Below are 17,512 nucleotides of genomic sequence, written 5' to 3' on the forward strand. Positions count from 1 at the left end.
ACATGGAATCAAAACATATCTATAAACCTCAAGCTCTCTTAAATTAAATTACATTGGTAAACAAGCTCCCATATCTTGATCCCTAACACCTTTCAACAATAAAAGAAACCAGGGATCCTTGAGAAATGCTAATACCATGGTTGGGGCAGGGTATATAGACGATGAGTCTGGATCATCTTGTAATGTCAGAAAGGAAAGAAACGCATGTGCATGTGATTATGTGCACACTCACATGCAAACATACAAAAAACACTCACAATAGAGAATGACAAGGGACAGAAGAACGAATATAAAGAGCTAACATTGGGAAGCGGACTTGGCCCAGTGGTTAGGGCACCCATCTACCACATGGGAGGTCCACAGTTCAAACCCCAGGCCTCCTTGACCCGTGTGGAGCTGGCCCATGTGCAGTGCTGATGCGCGCAAGGAGTGCGGTGCCTTACAGGGGTGTCCCCCGCATAGGGGAGCCCCACGCACAAGGAGTGTACCCCATAAGGAGAGCCGCCCAGTGTAAAAGAAAGTGCAGCCTGCCTAAGAATGGCACTGCCCACATGGAGAGCTGACGCAACAAGATGACGCAACAAAAAGAAACAAAGATGCCCGTGCTGCTGACAACAATAGAAGCTGACAAAAGAAGACCACACAGCAAATAGACACAGAGAACAGACAACAAGGGCGGGGGCACCGGCGGGAAGGGGAGAGAAATAAGTAAATAAATAAATCTTTTTTTTTAAAAAAAAGGGCTGCCATTGGCCAAATCAGGACAATCTGAGCAGCAAAATGAAAAATGCAATATTATTATAATCTCTTAATAAAGTAAATATCCTTGAGTCCGTACTGATATAAAGAAATAATAAATAAATAAATGAAGGAGGATAATAAGACATATCTCCTGCAAAATTCCAAGCACTTTGTACAAATATGCATCTTTCAGGTTGGAAGATAAATCTCCATGCTTTAAATCTGCACTGTGCACAGGGATTTACTTCTAAAGAGTTGTTTATGGAAAGGGAGGTAAAAGAGTAACTTTATATGGGAGAAGCCTATCTCAGTCAGGTTAACAACAAAAAAGGTAAGTCATGATAATCTGTAGCTTCGATATGTGATGAAAATGGCACTTTATCTTTGTGATAAATAGTCACACAACTGTTTTTCATTGGGACAATCATTCTACTGTGGTATGTAGCAGAAATGCTTTATATGTATTTCTGTTTTCTTCATGCAGAATATTAAAGAGATGTGTAGTTCAAAGGTCAAACTTAATAAAATGAATGACTTTTATTGCTTCAATAATGTGTTGGTTCAGGTCCTCAGAGAAATATACTTCAAAGACAGACTTGCAAGAAATTTAGGGGGGCATATAGCCATGAAAGAAAATGTGAAGGGAGCCACGTGGGTTGGGAAGGGCTCTCAGTGGACATCTGATTCCAAGTCATGAAGAAAGAGAAGAAAAGATAACTGTTGAAAGCTTATTAGATTACAGTTCAATTCCATAGAATGATTGGCAAGGCCACTTGGCGAGTCTCTCAGCCAAAACTGCCTGCCTGAAGAGGCCCACCTCTCAAGAGGGAGCTTGCCCTAGTGTCCCAGATGTCTTCAGCCACCGATGGGTGACTAGGAGCTGGAGGATTCTAGAATCCAGAAGGTGGCCCTGCAGTCAGAGATTGGAAAGGCACATTCCCACATTGCCACAAGCAAGGAGATTCATAAAGGAAACTGGACTTTTTTCTTCTTTTCAATATGAGAGTGTATGGTCATGTCTACAATATCTACTAATACAGTTTGTTACTACCACCTTGACTTGTGCCAAGGCCCCATTGCTAATTAATTCCTTTTTATTTCTGAGACAAATAATATTGGGATTATTTCCAGCTTGGAGCAATTAGTAACACAGCTGCTGTAAACTTTTGTGTACATACTTTTTTTGTTATGAACATAACGTTTTATCATGGGGGAATGATCAGCAGATCTTGTGGTGGCTGTTACAATCATACATGTTAAATGCCATTGAATTCTTCACCAATAAAAGTGTCAGTTTTACTGAACATAGATGTAAAAATAATATTCTAGGAAAGCCAAGTGGTTACAGTTTAGAAAAAAATTTAAAAACTGCAAAACTGAATATCAATTTTCAGTTTCTACTAGCATTTTTCCTTCATTGGGTAGTGGCCTTACAAAGAGAGAATTAATTTTATAATCATATGTACATACTTGGTGGTAATGTTTCAGAATACTGCCTCAGGAACGCAAAGGCAATCATTGACAATATCAGTCATTTATGTGTGTGTATATGTGTAGAGCTTTTTTTGCTTAAACACAAACACCTGGAAACAGGGTTAATGTCATCGAAACAGATGAGCTTGAATCTCTATCAGGAGTTCAATATATATGTACATGGATATCTACAGACAAGCATCTCTGATCTTGAAATTAGAATTTATTTCATTTTAAACTTGTCCATAAGTTTTCAGTGCCTAGGTTACTGAAAAATAAAAGGAAAATATTGTGGAGTTGGAGAGCTGCTAACTTCTGAGTCTGATGGCTAGCACCTCCATGAAAAAGAAAAATAAATAAAGACAATATTTTCTTTTTCTGTTCTCCTGAATTCAGTTCTTGCATTAATCCTTTCTGTGCTAAAGTATTTTAAAGCAATACTGAGTTTCATATTTTTGGTTATTAAATATCTTTCGTCAATACATCATTAATATATTTTCCAAGAATAAATAAAACAATAATTCCATAGAATGCACACTGTACTATAAAATGCATGAATCACAGCATTGAAATCAATTCATATAATGATCCAAATATAGAAAAAAATATTGTATGTAATCAAAAGAAATGCATGAAATGGGAGCAATAGAATGCGTCCTCCTGTAATAAATGATACCTTTACAGATTACAAAAAACCTTCCCGTAAATTATCTCATTTGTACCTAATGACAAACATATAGTAAATAGGAAAGGTGTTTTTCTCAGAATAATGACAGAATAATGACCCTCAAAGATGCCTCAGATTTAATTCCCAGAACCTGTGCATGTTACCTTACATGGCAAAACAGAGTTTACAAATATGATTAAATTAAGGATATTGAGATGGTCATATTATCCTGGATTATCTGGTTGGTCCACTGTAATCACTTGGATGCTTAAAAGAGGAAGTCAGGAGGGTTGGATTTGGAGGAGGAGATGTGATGATACAGGCAGGGGTTGGAGTGAAGCAAGGAAGGGGCCATGAGCTAAGGAAGAATGCATGTTCCTTTTGGAGCTGAAAAATGCAAGGAAATTGATTCTCCACAAGAGCCCCCAGAAAGGAAGCAGTCCTAATGACACTTTGGTTTTAGGAATTCTGACATCCCAAATTGTAAGTTAATAAATGTATGCTGCTTTAACCAACTGAGCTTATGGTAATTTGTTACAGCAACACAGGAACCTAAAATAGACAAGAAAACTAAGATTCAGAAATTATGTAATACCCCAAATCTCTAACCAACTGTATTATTAAATCAAGTTCTAACCCAGATTATCTGACTTGGTTTCCAGGGACCATTTCATCATCCATATAAATCTGTTATGATACAGCCTCATGTGAAGAAAAGCTCAAGGAATAAGAACAGACCCATACAGAAAACTTACATTAGGGAAAGTCAAATCACATAAATGAGAGATCAAAAAACTGGGCATTAGAAGATTTCCTTCTGAATCACTCAGGATATAATTTTTGACATAAACATTGATAAAGTCAGAGCCCTAGAAGAGTATTTTAGAAAAATGATAGGGTCAAATATACCCTTGAAACTTCCTTAAATCACCAATAGGGTAAATTTAAAGATTCACACATATACAGTTTTTCGGATTTTTTTTACAGCTTTATATTCTGAGACTCAATTGAAGCTGAGTGCATCAGGGAATGGCTGGCATTCTCCAACTCATGCTCAAATGCAGTAGGAGAAGCCTGTCAGGCCAGTTGGCTTGAAAGTCAATCTACAGCTTTCATTCTCTCTACCCATAGAATTGCATTAAATTAAGTGTATTCTCGATGTGACTCCCCTCCACTGATAAATGGGAGTTAAGTGGGTAATGGGGGAAATTGTCTTTGCAGGCGTTGAGAATGGAGGACCTCCTAATCTTGCTTTGGGGCTTTGGACAGGCCAGGACATATTGGTAGGATAGCCTCTGTATACACAATCCTAAAAAAAGAGTCACCTTCACTCATAATTTAGATATCCTGAAAGGTATTTCTTACTGAAAAGTCCTCAGATGTTAGTCCAATAAAACTATATCTTCTTACAGTAGTCAAATTTTTAAAATCTAATTCTTAATGAAGAGCCTAAAACTTGAAGTTCCAGATCTTGAGAAGTGGAAAGCCAATAGTAAATTCTTTGAGATTATCCAGTCTTGACCAATCTAATATTCACCACTCATAATCAGTTACATTGCATTGATAGGAATGTCTTCTCACTATTCTTGACTTTATTGAACCCATCAGCCCTTGCTCAATCCTCCTGCCAGAGGGGTCTATTTATAGTAAGGTGACCTCACTCACTTTTCTGCACAAAACCATTAAATCTTTACAAGGCATCCAAACTTTGCACCTCGGACACAAAACAAAGACTCATAAAATCAGCTCACTTCCCACCTCTACTGTGTATTATAAACTTACCCAAACCATCACTTTTATGGGTTTTTTTTAAATTTTTTTAAAAAATTATTTATTTAGAAACCATCAGTTTTAAATGGGATGAAATGACCTTCTCCTTCATTTTCTTGGTGTAATCCCTGTTCATTCTTTAAACCTCATCTAGAGATTCTTTAACCATCTTTGTTTTAATTCTGAAATCATATTAGTCAGGGTTCACTAGAGACACAGAACCAACAGAATATGTGTGTGTGTGTGTGCACGTGCACACACACACAGAAAGGGATGTAATAATACATTATAATGAATCAGGAATTTTTAATTGGTTTATGCAACATGGTAACTGTCAAATCCAAACTCTATTGAGCAGACCTCAAGCTGGAAACGCCAATAAAAGTGATGGCAAATCCCTTAGTCTAAATTTCCCAGGGAATGTTGGCTTGCTGGGAATTCTAGCAAAAGCCACTGTTGAAGTTGAGGCAGAAATTCTGCTTCTGGTCTCTGAAATCCTTAGTTCTGTCTTTTAAGCCCCCCAACCGATTGGATGAGGGTACTACCCACATTGCTAAAGTCACTCTCCTTTTGTGATCACATGATGAAATCAACTGATTGTCAATGCAAATACCGTCTGCAAAATATCCTCATAGTAACAAGTAAGACAGTGTTTGACCAAACAGCTGGACACCATAACCTAGCCAAGTCGGCACATTAAATCAACCACCATTGAGACCAATTTAAAAGCTTCTTGCTTCCAATAGTTTAGTTTAGAAATGCCCCTAATATTCCAATAATCACAATGAACTCATATTGATTTACACTTCTCTATGAGATTACGAGTTCTTTAAATTCAGGACCAGTAAATATTCAAATAAAGATCATCTGTGTCTAACAGAGATATTGATGGTCCCTTAGGAGGTATTTGTTGACTTGATTAAGTGTTGGATTTTACTTCTAAACTAAACAAAAGCACTCTTACCTTATACTCAGAGAAGTTATATCAATTATAAATTGGTCATAGTTACTTAACTCAGACTGTTAATTAAATAATAAAAATAGTTCAATGTTTATATGCTCAAAACATCTAATTTCAGCATTATATATCATTTTTTGGGTGCATGCTTTCTGGAAGCAAATCACTTTGCTCATTAACACCTTTGTTTTTGCAGGAGAAATTGGGTGGTTTGCCCAGCAATACCTACTTTTCATTTTAGTTTAAATTAACAAAACTGCCACAGGGTAGAATTGACATTTTCTATCAATTTCTTGAAAGCACAGTAGTACGAAATGTCACCAGACCTGAATTATATTGGGAGTGTTTTTTTTAACTACTCATGTATATTAATTCAAACTTTAGTGCCAATCCTTGTGGCATAACAAGAAGGGTAATCTAGTGTCTAGAGCAACAGTCTGGTTCTGAGGTTACTAAGTAGTATGTTCAGGTACAGCAATCAAGTACTTTGGACACATTTTATGGCGATAGTATTGGGCTAAATCTCTGCAGAGCTAAAAAAGAGGTGAGCAATAAGGCCCTTGTTCACAAAATTCTTCAGTCTGGGAGAGGGGACAAGATATCCATATACAACAAAATAGCAGGTGAGGTGTCAGAAAAAGGCTAATTCTACTATTATAGAAAAGGACATTTTACTTCATGGTTATACAGATGAATAGAAAAATCCTACACTGAGTGATAAAGTTTAAAGAAACTGATATTTTATAAATTGCCAGCTGGCTTGTTCAGATACTAAGAGCCAAGAATTGGGTAAGTTTGAGTTGTGAAAATATGGATTAATTGGCCGGTTTTAACCTGGAAACATGGTCCTTGAATGGCTAATTAAAGGATGGGATAGTGTATAGAGAGGCTCTTACAGGGTAAGGGAAAAGGCAACAGCAGCTGGGAAAAAGACAGAAACAATTGAGCAAGGAGCAGGAGGCAACATAAAGTTAGACGAATTGTGAAGTCAAATTTGCTTCTTCCATTAATGAGCTCTGGGTTGAAGGTGAAACATGAAAGGTCCCTGAGCTAACTTTCCTTCATGGCCGTACAGGAGCAGTCGCTTGCTTTCAGCAATTGTTATGGGCCATGTGTCTAGAATTCTGGCATGGTTACTTTACTCTAACTTTCTATCCTTTTCTACGCCTTTCTATTTAATTAACTGTAAAATGTAAATAATAACAATCTACCCATTTAATTTGGAGAATGAAATAAAAGAATACATGTAAAATGCTTAGCCAATTTCCTGAAACATAATATATATTATGGTAACAATTAGTTATTCCTTTCCTGCCATGCAAGGGAAAAACAAGTAAACAAAATAACCAAAAAAAGGAAGGCCACCTTTGAATCGTTCATTTCTCCAAAAGCAGAAACACATTTTATAAATTATTCTACAATCCCAGAAACAAAATAAGAGTAACCACACAAAATTTTAGAAACATGTATTTGTATACTATTACATGTATATATATAACTTTATATAGTATGTAAGCATGTAAACATTTCAATATGCCACACGCAAATATATTTTTAAAAACATTTTCTTTAAAGGAAAAATTTCCCAAGACTTTCTAGTCCATAAAAGGATAACCTACAAATATGTAAAGATCCATGCATAGAATTTAGACTCCAATTCTTGGTTATATTCATCCAAAATATTATACAAATTCCTTGCCAAAAACTGGTATTTCAATATCTTATACACACTGACATTTACAAAATCGTTAGGCACTCATAGACATTTTGGTTTTCCTAATTTTGAAATCATATCAAATATATGTAATCAGCTATGAGTGTCTTTCCTAGAGAAAAGTCACTGAAATCTGTGACTTTAATACATCAGGGCATGTACTGCATTGTAAGTGTTCACCTTACCTGTAATTGGGGCACTACGCTGGAATCACAGCAACTAATTTGCTTTGGCAGAGGCATAACAGCAGGATACCACTTAGTATTCTCTGGACAAAAGAAAAGATGATGAAGCACAGCTGTTTTTAAAGGCAGCGCAAACTGGAAGCTGAATTGGATGAAGCTACAACATGTCAAAGCACAACTTAGCAAACACATCCTGAAACTGTGTCAAGCATCAAGGGTTAGCAGAAACTCTAAAAAACCAAAAGAAACTTAAGAAAATATCCTTTGATGGTTTTGATTTAAAAGGCTATGTGGGAAAGGCTTTAGATTGCTCACAATGTACTTCTCATTTGGGAATACATTATTTAGCTTGCTTTTTCAAAGGAACCACATGTTTTATGTTCTATAGAGCTTCCTAATACATTTGCACAGTGAAACCTTACTTTTGGCTACACAAGTGGATAAAATAAAGTTTAATACTTTAAAAAAAAATTACATGTTCATTAGATCATAGCAGCTTTACCAAAGATAAAAATAAATGAAACAAAATAGATTTACTATGGCTGAGAGTTTTAAAATGAAGTCAGGAAGTCATCTGGAATTACTCTTAGGCAAATATTAGTCAGATATCACAAACTGCCAAAGTGTGTCAAGCCTCAAATAACAATGTTCTTCTAAACCCTATGGGCATCCAGACACCACAAACAAACTACAAGGTAAAGAACTTAATAAATTATCTCACCTGAAGGACAACTGGAGTACCTGAAATATCCATCAACCACAAATAATTTATATGACCTATTTCTTTACCTGAAAAGGTCAAGAGGACACAATTTGGGTTGCTAACTGAATCTGTGCTACCTGAAAACTATAATTAAAAGCAAGAATACCTAAATATTCAATATGTTTTCTATATGCTTTATGTAATTTATAAACTGCAATTCTGAGAGATTAGTATCACATGATTTTATTAGATTGCATATTATTTGAAACCCACCACCCACTATGTACCCAGTAATTGTAAAATAAATTTAGGTTTATTTAGCTTGCTGTCATAAGGCAAAATTAATGTCTTTGTTGCCTTGCAGCTTACTTTAATATTTCTTAGTTAACAATTGCAAATAAATTTTCCCTTGATTTCTAACAAGAGTTTGTTGGTACCAATTGCCTGGAGTATTATGTTGATAATTTTGGGGCCCCAGCCAAGTACCCTGATAGAGGTGTAATCAACTGATTCAGGTGTTTGAAAGGAGATAAGGCAACAGTGATTGCACACATACTTTATTTAAAATGTATGATAATTACCTCCATTTAACATTGGTAGATTTCAACATTTAACAAAATTTTAATGGCCATCCTTGGCTATAAATATTTCAAAGAACAACTGAACAGGACGCATATTATCAAATTTCAGAATAAAAAATTCACAACAACAGTTGATTGATAGATTTAGTACATCTCTTTAATATAACCAAGTTTGTTTGTCCTTGTGTTAGAACTTATCTTGCTGGATTTTTTACACACAGAACACTGAGATGTTGGAGGGTAGGGCTATATTATGTTCATTTTATAACTAAGGTAGTGTGAGATCTTCAATACAATTGTTGTTCACTTAAACTGTGTTGAAGTTTAGGCTCAAAGGAAGGAAAGTACAAAACACAGTGGAAGGCTTAGAAGAGGTTTTGCAGCCTGGGAGAAAGAGCCTGTGCTGAAGCTTCTTCTGGAATGTTGATACTGGAGTCAATATCTAAGGAAAAACTTAGAAAATTATCTAAGGCAGGTGAAGAGACAATTAAACTAGTGTTTACAATGTTTGCATGTTTGTTTTGCTGTTGTACTTGTAGAAAGTACAAACCCATTATTTCTCCCTTGATGACTATCTTTGTCTCATCCGATATTGAAATAAGTCCACAGCTTAGAACAGCAACCAACTACCACAGAGTCCCTATATATCCATGAACTGATACTTCCTTTTCAGGAGAGACCAGCCCCTTCAACCAGTTACAAGGCTGATTCTGCTGTTCTCATCTAATTTCACCAACGTCAAGTCATCCTCATAAGAGTGTTACTTATGGTGTCTTGGGCTGCAAATGGAAATTCCCCAAATGACAGAAGAGGTATAGGACTCTTGGGTCTGGTTCCTAATTACATTCATATGTTTGGAGAAATTTAACCTTAGATTTGCTTTCATTAGAACATTCCACATGGACGGTAAAATTCGTCCTTTAAAAATAATCTTTTTATCGACAAGTTACAAATTTATTTTATAAAACAAATCAAAGAAGTCTAGGTGAGTTTGTATCAATAGTGCTGTCATGAAATGCTCTTATTGCCAATGTACTATGACTATTGCTCTCAGTGACTGTCTTCGTAACAGAGTAAACACTGTCTGAAGGCAGGGTTTCTATCTTACTCAGGTCTGTGTACACAGGCTTTAACAAACAATTTTAGAATAAATAAATGGTTAGTCATCTTGAGTCATTCAAAGGGGAACATAGGTGTAAGAAAATGAACATAAAATCATCGTTGCTGATAATCAGATTGTGATATTCTTAACAGAATAAACAGTGTGTTTACAGTGGGATCTGGAGAAGGTTTGTTAAAACATGTTTCTCCAATGGCCATGCCATGGCTGTAAAAAGCATATAACAAAGCTTACATTTGAAGTATTGTTTCTTTTTCACCAATCCACCCCCAGCATCACTGCCCTTCATTTTTCTCACCTCCTGAACAAAGAGGATGGAGATATCCAATTGCTGAACATGCTTGGCTACCTGACAGCAACCAATCCAGAACCGGCTTCAGTTTCCTTGGGCTTTCTTAGAATCAATCAATACAAGCCCGAACCCTCTACAAACTTCTTCCCACTCCTTTTATTTATTCCCAAGGGGTTCATTTTGCCTTATGACAGCAAGCTAAATAAACCTAAAGTTATTTTACAATTATTGGGTACATAGTGGGTAGTAGGTTTCAAATAATATGCAATCTAATAAAATCATGTGATACTAATCTCTCAGAATTGCAGTTTATAAATTACATAAAGCATATAGAAAACATATTGAATATTTAGGTATTCTTGTTTTTAAGTATAGTTTTCAAAATCCAACTTTTATCTGATTATTTAATGTTTTTCTTAGATCACAGCCCTTAGATTCTCCAACATATGGAAATTGTCAGCCTAGATTTTCCATAGTTTGGCTGTATTGTTATCACTAATGATCCATTATAATAATCACTTATTTACATATTCATTTTAATAGTGTGCATGTATGTATCTATCTCCATTATTACATAACAAGGAAATTAAATGGAAATTAAGGGAGAAGAACAACTGTCACCAATTCTCATCTTGGGAAATGGTTCTGTAGAAGGAGATGAGAGTTATCTATGACAATTATAGAGAACAGGTTAGAGAAGGGACTCTGAGAATTAAAGCTGGCTAAAAATATAAAAACACATGCAATATCAGGGATTCTGCTCAGTGGTTAGAATTAGTTACCTTGTTATAACCTCATTCAGAATTCACACTCCAGTGGTGGTTGTTAACATTGAAAGACTAAAAAGGATGATACATTCCAATGGAAGCTACACTACCTCCTCATGCACAAAAGTTCTGTTAACTAACATAAAGATAAAATAATTTTTTTTATTGAGAAATGAATGGTGTTCAATACATGCCTTGATTGCTTAGAGATATATTAGTGCTTCCATGTTGGAATTAGCAGTAGTAAAAGAAACCAGAGAATACAGAAAATGAATTCATTTGGAGTGTAATTCTTGGCTCCTAGTTTTCCTCGGAGGGTTATATAGACTAATATGATAAGAGGTTTAGCTGAATCCAGCTGCAGAAGTAGTTCAGCCTTTATTTCATGCTAGTTTCATGCTAGGTATTTGCTAATTCTAAAGGGGAAGGAAGCTAAAATTTCCATGGAATTTAAAGGGGAAAACTGTGAGAGTTTAAAGCTTATTTGATGATAATTGAATTTATGGTGGCATAATTTGTTCAGAGACTTGCTTTAATAAAGAATCACATGATAATGGAATTGTGGAAGAGGAGACTTATAGGATTCATTTACCTCTATTTATTAGTCTAATATAGTTAAAAGTACAATTATAATAATGTTCTTTCATGAATTATAACAGATGTATCACAGTAATGAAAGGTGTTAATAATAGAGTAGTATATGGGAACCCTGAATTTATATATTTTATGTGTGAAATTTCTATAAAAGTACAACTTCTCTAACAAAGGTTATTAGTAAAAACAAGTTTAGAAAATGAGGGACAAAATAATTTTGAACTGAAATATTGATCTAATACAATTCAGAACAGTCCTATGATATAAATCCCTTTAAAATCTCCAACACTCAGAAAATCTCTTAAACATACCAGATTCTCACACAATGGAAAATAGCTGAAACATTAAAGACATGGGTCATCTCTATTGCTTCACTGGAGTCACAAGTGCATAAGTAGCACTATGCAGGAAAGGTGGAATGCTAATGCCAAGATTCATTTGGTTTCCAACACAGAAAGAATTAGAAGCAAAAAAGTGGGAAAGAGAGCATTATAGGAAGAGAAGTTATTGGGAGAGAACCTCATACTTGGAGGACTGAATCAGCAATAGATTTAATGGAGTCACTTTTCCTACTAAAGACTGGAGTATGGTAATCAGATAGTGGAGTCAGAAGCTCCTACTGAATGGCCCTTTCCCACCAGAAAGAAAAACAAGCAGAAATTGTCAGAACCAATTTTCCCCGAAATTGAAAACAGTCAATAATAAAATTAGAGGGAAATTAATCAAACTCTGAATCAGGTAAAAGAAAATCTAAAATTTGTAGGAAAATCGCAGGACACTTTTATTTGCCCTGTTCCCATTCCCTCCCCCAGATTGGCACAGTGGTCGGTCAGGGGACGCATGGCAGCCACGTTCCCAAGGAAGAGGTTCATGTTCCTAGTGTGGGTTATTAGCGCAGCGAATGCACAGATTTGTGTGAGTATAGGTCTGCTCCAACCTCCTCCATGAGAGACCAATTAGGGTGCTTGGGTGTATCTCACCTAACCTGGAATTCACTTGAGGTGGAAAAGCAATATGCAGAGGTGACATGAAACTAAGCAAAATACAGCTGCCTGGGACAAAATATTGAAGTTGAGAGTTGAGACATAAAATACAACTCCCTGAGAGAAGAAGTTCAGGAGAGATGTTTTTGTTTTTTATTTTGGAGGAAACTAGGAACACAGGAAAATTCATACATGCATATAGGGAATTTTGAAAGCTTCTACATATGACCAAGGCAACAATATGCTCAGGAAAAAACTGAGAAGACGCTAACTGGCCACTACAGGTTGACCTATAGGTTCAGTATATGTGGGCAAGGCATTGAACAGATCTTCACCACAGAGCCAACCTACACTATAGCCTTCAACAATCAAAAACAAACAAAAATGACAGGAAACTCTGGGGAAAGAGTCTTTTGATGTTAGCACATCAAAATATTCAAATCTCTAGAGTCCAGCAAAAAAAAATCACAAGGCATACAAAGAAACAGGAAGGAATCACCCAACCTGTATAAAACACTCCACCCAACAAAGTAGAATACACATTTTGCCCAAGTGCATTTGCATCATTCTACAGGATAGAACATACGTTAAGTCACGAAACAAGACTCAATGAATTTTAAAAAGATAGAAATCATAGAAAGCATCTTCTCCAACAAAAATGGAATGAAGCTAAACGTCAAAAATGGAAGAAAAACTGGAAAATTCACAAATACGTGGAACTTAAGCATCACGCTTTTAAAATACCAATGGACCAAAGAAGAAATCATGAGGGATAACAGAAAATTCTTAGAGATGAGTGAAAATGTAAGGAAAAATAATGTAACCAAATATATGGGAAACAGTGAAGGCAGCACTCAAAGGGAAATTAATATCTATAAATGACAACATTACAAAACAAGAAAGACCTCAAATCAGTCACCTAACTGCTCACCTTGAGGAACTAAAAAATAGGAGCAAACTAAAGTTAAGGTTAGTAGAAGAAAGGAAATAAGAAATAGTGAAGTGAAGATAAATGAAACAGAGAACGTAAAAACAATTGAGAGAGAATCAGCAAAAACAAAAGCTGTTTTTTTAAATCAATAAATGACAAACTTTTAGCTAGACTGAAAAAGAAAAAAAGAGAAGACACAGAAATGAACATGAAGCTATTACTACTCATCATGCAGAAATTAAAAGTATTATAAAATAATTCAATGAACATTGCACACTAATAATATAGATGAAATGGGAAAATTCCTAGATATACGAATTTATCTAAATTGACTCAGGAAGAAATATAAGATCTCAGAAGAGTTTAGCAAAGAAAATGATTAAACCAGGAATCAAAAACCTTCCAACAAAGAAAAGTCCAGGATCAAATGGCTTCTCTGATGATTTGTACCAAATATTCAAGAAAAATTAACACTGTTCTTCTCAAACTCTTCCAAAAAATGATGGGGAGGAAAACTTCCTAATTCTTTCTATGAGACCAGAATATCACAAAAAGAAATTTAGATTAACATCGCTTTTAAATATAGATGAAAATATCCTCCACAAAATATTAGCAAATCCAGTCCAAAGCTCATTAAAGATTATGCTCAATAACCCAGAGAGTTTTATCACAGAAAATCAGCCAATGTAATATACTCCATTAATAGGATTAAAGGTAAATCATCACATGATCATTGCAAACGTTTCAGAAAAGGCATTTTACAAAATTCAACACCCTTTTGTGATTAAAAAAAAAAAACAGTCTGAAAAATAGACATAGAATGTAACCTCCTCAAAATGATAAAGGGAATATTTGCAAAACTCACAGCTCACATTAAACCTGATGGTGAAAGACTGAAAGCCTTCACCCGAAGGTCAGGAACTAGACAAGTATGCCCACTTTTACCACTATTATTCAGTATTTTACTGGAAGAGCTATTCAGAGAAATTAGGCAAGAAAGAGAAATAAAAGTCATCCAAATTGGAAAGGAAAACATAAAACTATCTCTATTTGCAGGTGACATGATTTATATATAGAAATAGAAAATCCAAAAAAATACACAAATAACTGTTATAGATGATAAATGAATTCAGCAAATTTGAAGTGTATGACATCACAGATAGATCAGTTGTGTTTCTATGCACACAGAAAACAATCACATTTTAAAAGAAGGCAAAATAATAAAGTATGTAGGAATAAATTGAACTAACGAGGGGAAATACACATACTCTGAAAACTATAAAACAATACTGAAAGAAATAAAAGATCTAAATAAATGGCAAGACATCCTGTGTTCAAGGATTGGAAGACAATGTTATAAAAATGTAGCAAAAGGATCCACAGATTTATTGTAATTTCTACTGAAATTTCAGCACCACTCTTTGCAGAAATGGAAAACCAATCCTCAATTCAAATGGAATTTCAAGAGGCCCTGAATGGCTAAATCAACCTTAGAAAAGGAAGAACATAGTTGGAGGCCTCACTCTAACTGATTTCAAGACTTACTACAGAATGTAAATGATTTCCATATACCCAACATCCTCCCCCTTTTTCCCTTCCCCTATTAATAACATTTTAATATGTATGGTACACTTGTTACAAGTGATTTACAAATATTGAAACATCGCTACTAACATTGCTCAATGATTTACATTATGGTTTACATTTTGGACCGTACACTTTTATAGATTTTGATGAAGTTTAATGTGGTCTGTATTCATCATTGCAAGATTATGTAGAACAGTTCCATCATCTATATTCTATATGTGATTTTTCTGTAACTTAAAGCTTCTTTGAAAACGAAATTGAAAAACTAGTCACTGGGAGAAAAAACGGAAGAAAATATCACTGTAAATACGAGACAAGAGACCTTACAGTGATGAAAGACACAATGTCAATTTTTAAAAATTTTTATATTTTTGAATTTTGTTTTTTCAAACTTATAAGAATATTGTGTATTTTATTTATTTTAAAAATTATCATTATTATATCATTTTCCTATCTTAAAAAAGACTTACTACAAAGCCACAATAATCAAGAGTGTGGTACTGCAGATATAAAGACAGAAATATAGACTAATAAAATAGAGCTGACAGTTCAGAAATCCACCCACACATCCATGGCTAACTGCTTTTCAACAAAGGTGTCAAGTACACTAAAAGGGGGAAAGAACAGTCTCTTCAATACATGATGTTGGGAAAGCGCGATATCCACATTCAAAAGGATTATTTTAGAATCATACCTTACTCCATATGACACAAAATGAATCAAATACCTAAATATGAGAGCTAAAACCATAAATCCTGGAAGAAAGCAGGAGAAAATCATTGCAACACTTTATTGACAATGATTTCTTATCTATGAGAGCAAAAGCATAAGCAACAACAACAAAAAATGGATAAAATGCACTTCATCAATAATTAAGAATCTGTGCTTCAAAGGACATTATCAAGGAAGGGGAAAGAGAACCTATAGGAAGGGAGAAAATAGTTGCAAATTATGTATCTTATATGGGTTACATGTCCAGAATATAGGAAGAACTGCTACAACTCAAAAACAAATGATAAGCAACCTAGTTAAAAAATGTGCGATGGACTGAATAGACATTTCTCCAAAGAAGACATACATACAAATGGCTTATAAGCACACAAGATGCTTAACATCATTAGCTATCAGGGAAATGCAAATCAAAATGCAATGTGATACCATTTCACATTCACAAGAATGGCTATTATTTTAACAATGGAAAATAACAAGTGTTGGAAAGGATGCAGAGAAATAGAACCCTTTTACTTTGTTAGTGGATTTGTAAAATGGTCCAGCCACTTTGGAAAACTTTGGTAGTTCCTTTGCAAGTTAAAATAGCATTTTCATACGACCCAGCAATTCCACCTCTAGGAATATACCCCAAAGACTTGAAAACAGGTACTGAAACACATATTTGTACATCAATATTCAAACAGCATTTTTAACAATAGCCAAAAGGTAGACGCAACTCAAGTGTCCATCAAGAGAAAAATAAAGAAAAGTGAGGGTGGAAGAGAGAGGAAGAGAGACAGAGAGAGACAGATAAAGTGAGAGAGAGTGGGGTGGGGCGTGAATGACTGAAGAAATATTTAAGGAATTATCCACAGAGTCAGTTATTGTCTCAGAGAATAAAACATCTGGGCCAGAAGGGAATTTAGAGATTGCCAAATTCCAATCTCTTATATTACAAAAAAGAATATTGAAGCAGGGAGGAGATAATAGGTTCACTTGAATGACATACCACCAATTAAACTAAGATCAGGACTATAGCAAAACACTTAGCTGAGATTCTATGTTTTGAACTCAGTCAGACTTTTGTTTAAATTCCTTCCCGGCCACTTTCAAGGAAAGAAACTTGGTGCCAACTTAACTAGAACTTACTCTGTTTCAGTTTCTTCATGTGTAAAAATGAAATAAAACACAGACCCTTAGGGACATTTTGAGGATCGCATGTAATTAAATTTAATTTAGCCACATGATTTTGTTTTGAAATATTTTGTCAATTGAAGTGTTTGGGTTTATTAAATAAAACTTTAGTTTGAGATTTAATATTTACGAAATATCAAATACTAAGAATCAATTTTAAAAGTTCAATAAATTTTGATTAAGAAGGATATGAAATAAAAAGCGTTTTAAAAATTTGTGTCTACTTTACATTTTTCACATTATATTTGATTAATTAACTCATGTTAATTTTACTTATGAGAAAGGAATTTCTGAATCAGTAAATAATTTCTGCCTGTCTTAAACAACTAGAAGAATAGCCTATGACTCTTAATTTCTTACCAGACTCTCAAATGTGATATATCACACAGTCCCTATATTGGAATGAAGACAGCCTAAAATATCCTTGGGGATTATTGACACTTAGCTATTACATAAACAAAAAGAGAGTTTCCAAAATGCCAAGAGATTTAAAATGAATACATTTCACATGCTATACAATTTTCCATTGGATCGGTTTTGG

The sequence above is a fragment of the Dasypus novemcinctus genome, chromosome 1, assembly GCF_030445035.2.
Source record: "Dasypus novemcinctus isolate mDasNov1 chromosome 1, mDasNov1.1.hap2, whole genome shotgun sequence".
NCBI classification, from domain to species: Eukaryota; Metazoa; Chordata; class Mammalia; order Cingulata; family Dasypodidae; genus Dasypus; species Dasypus novemcinctus.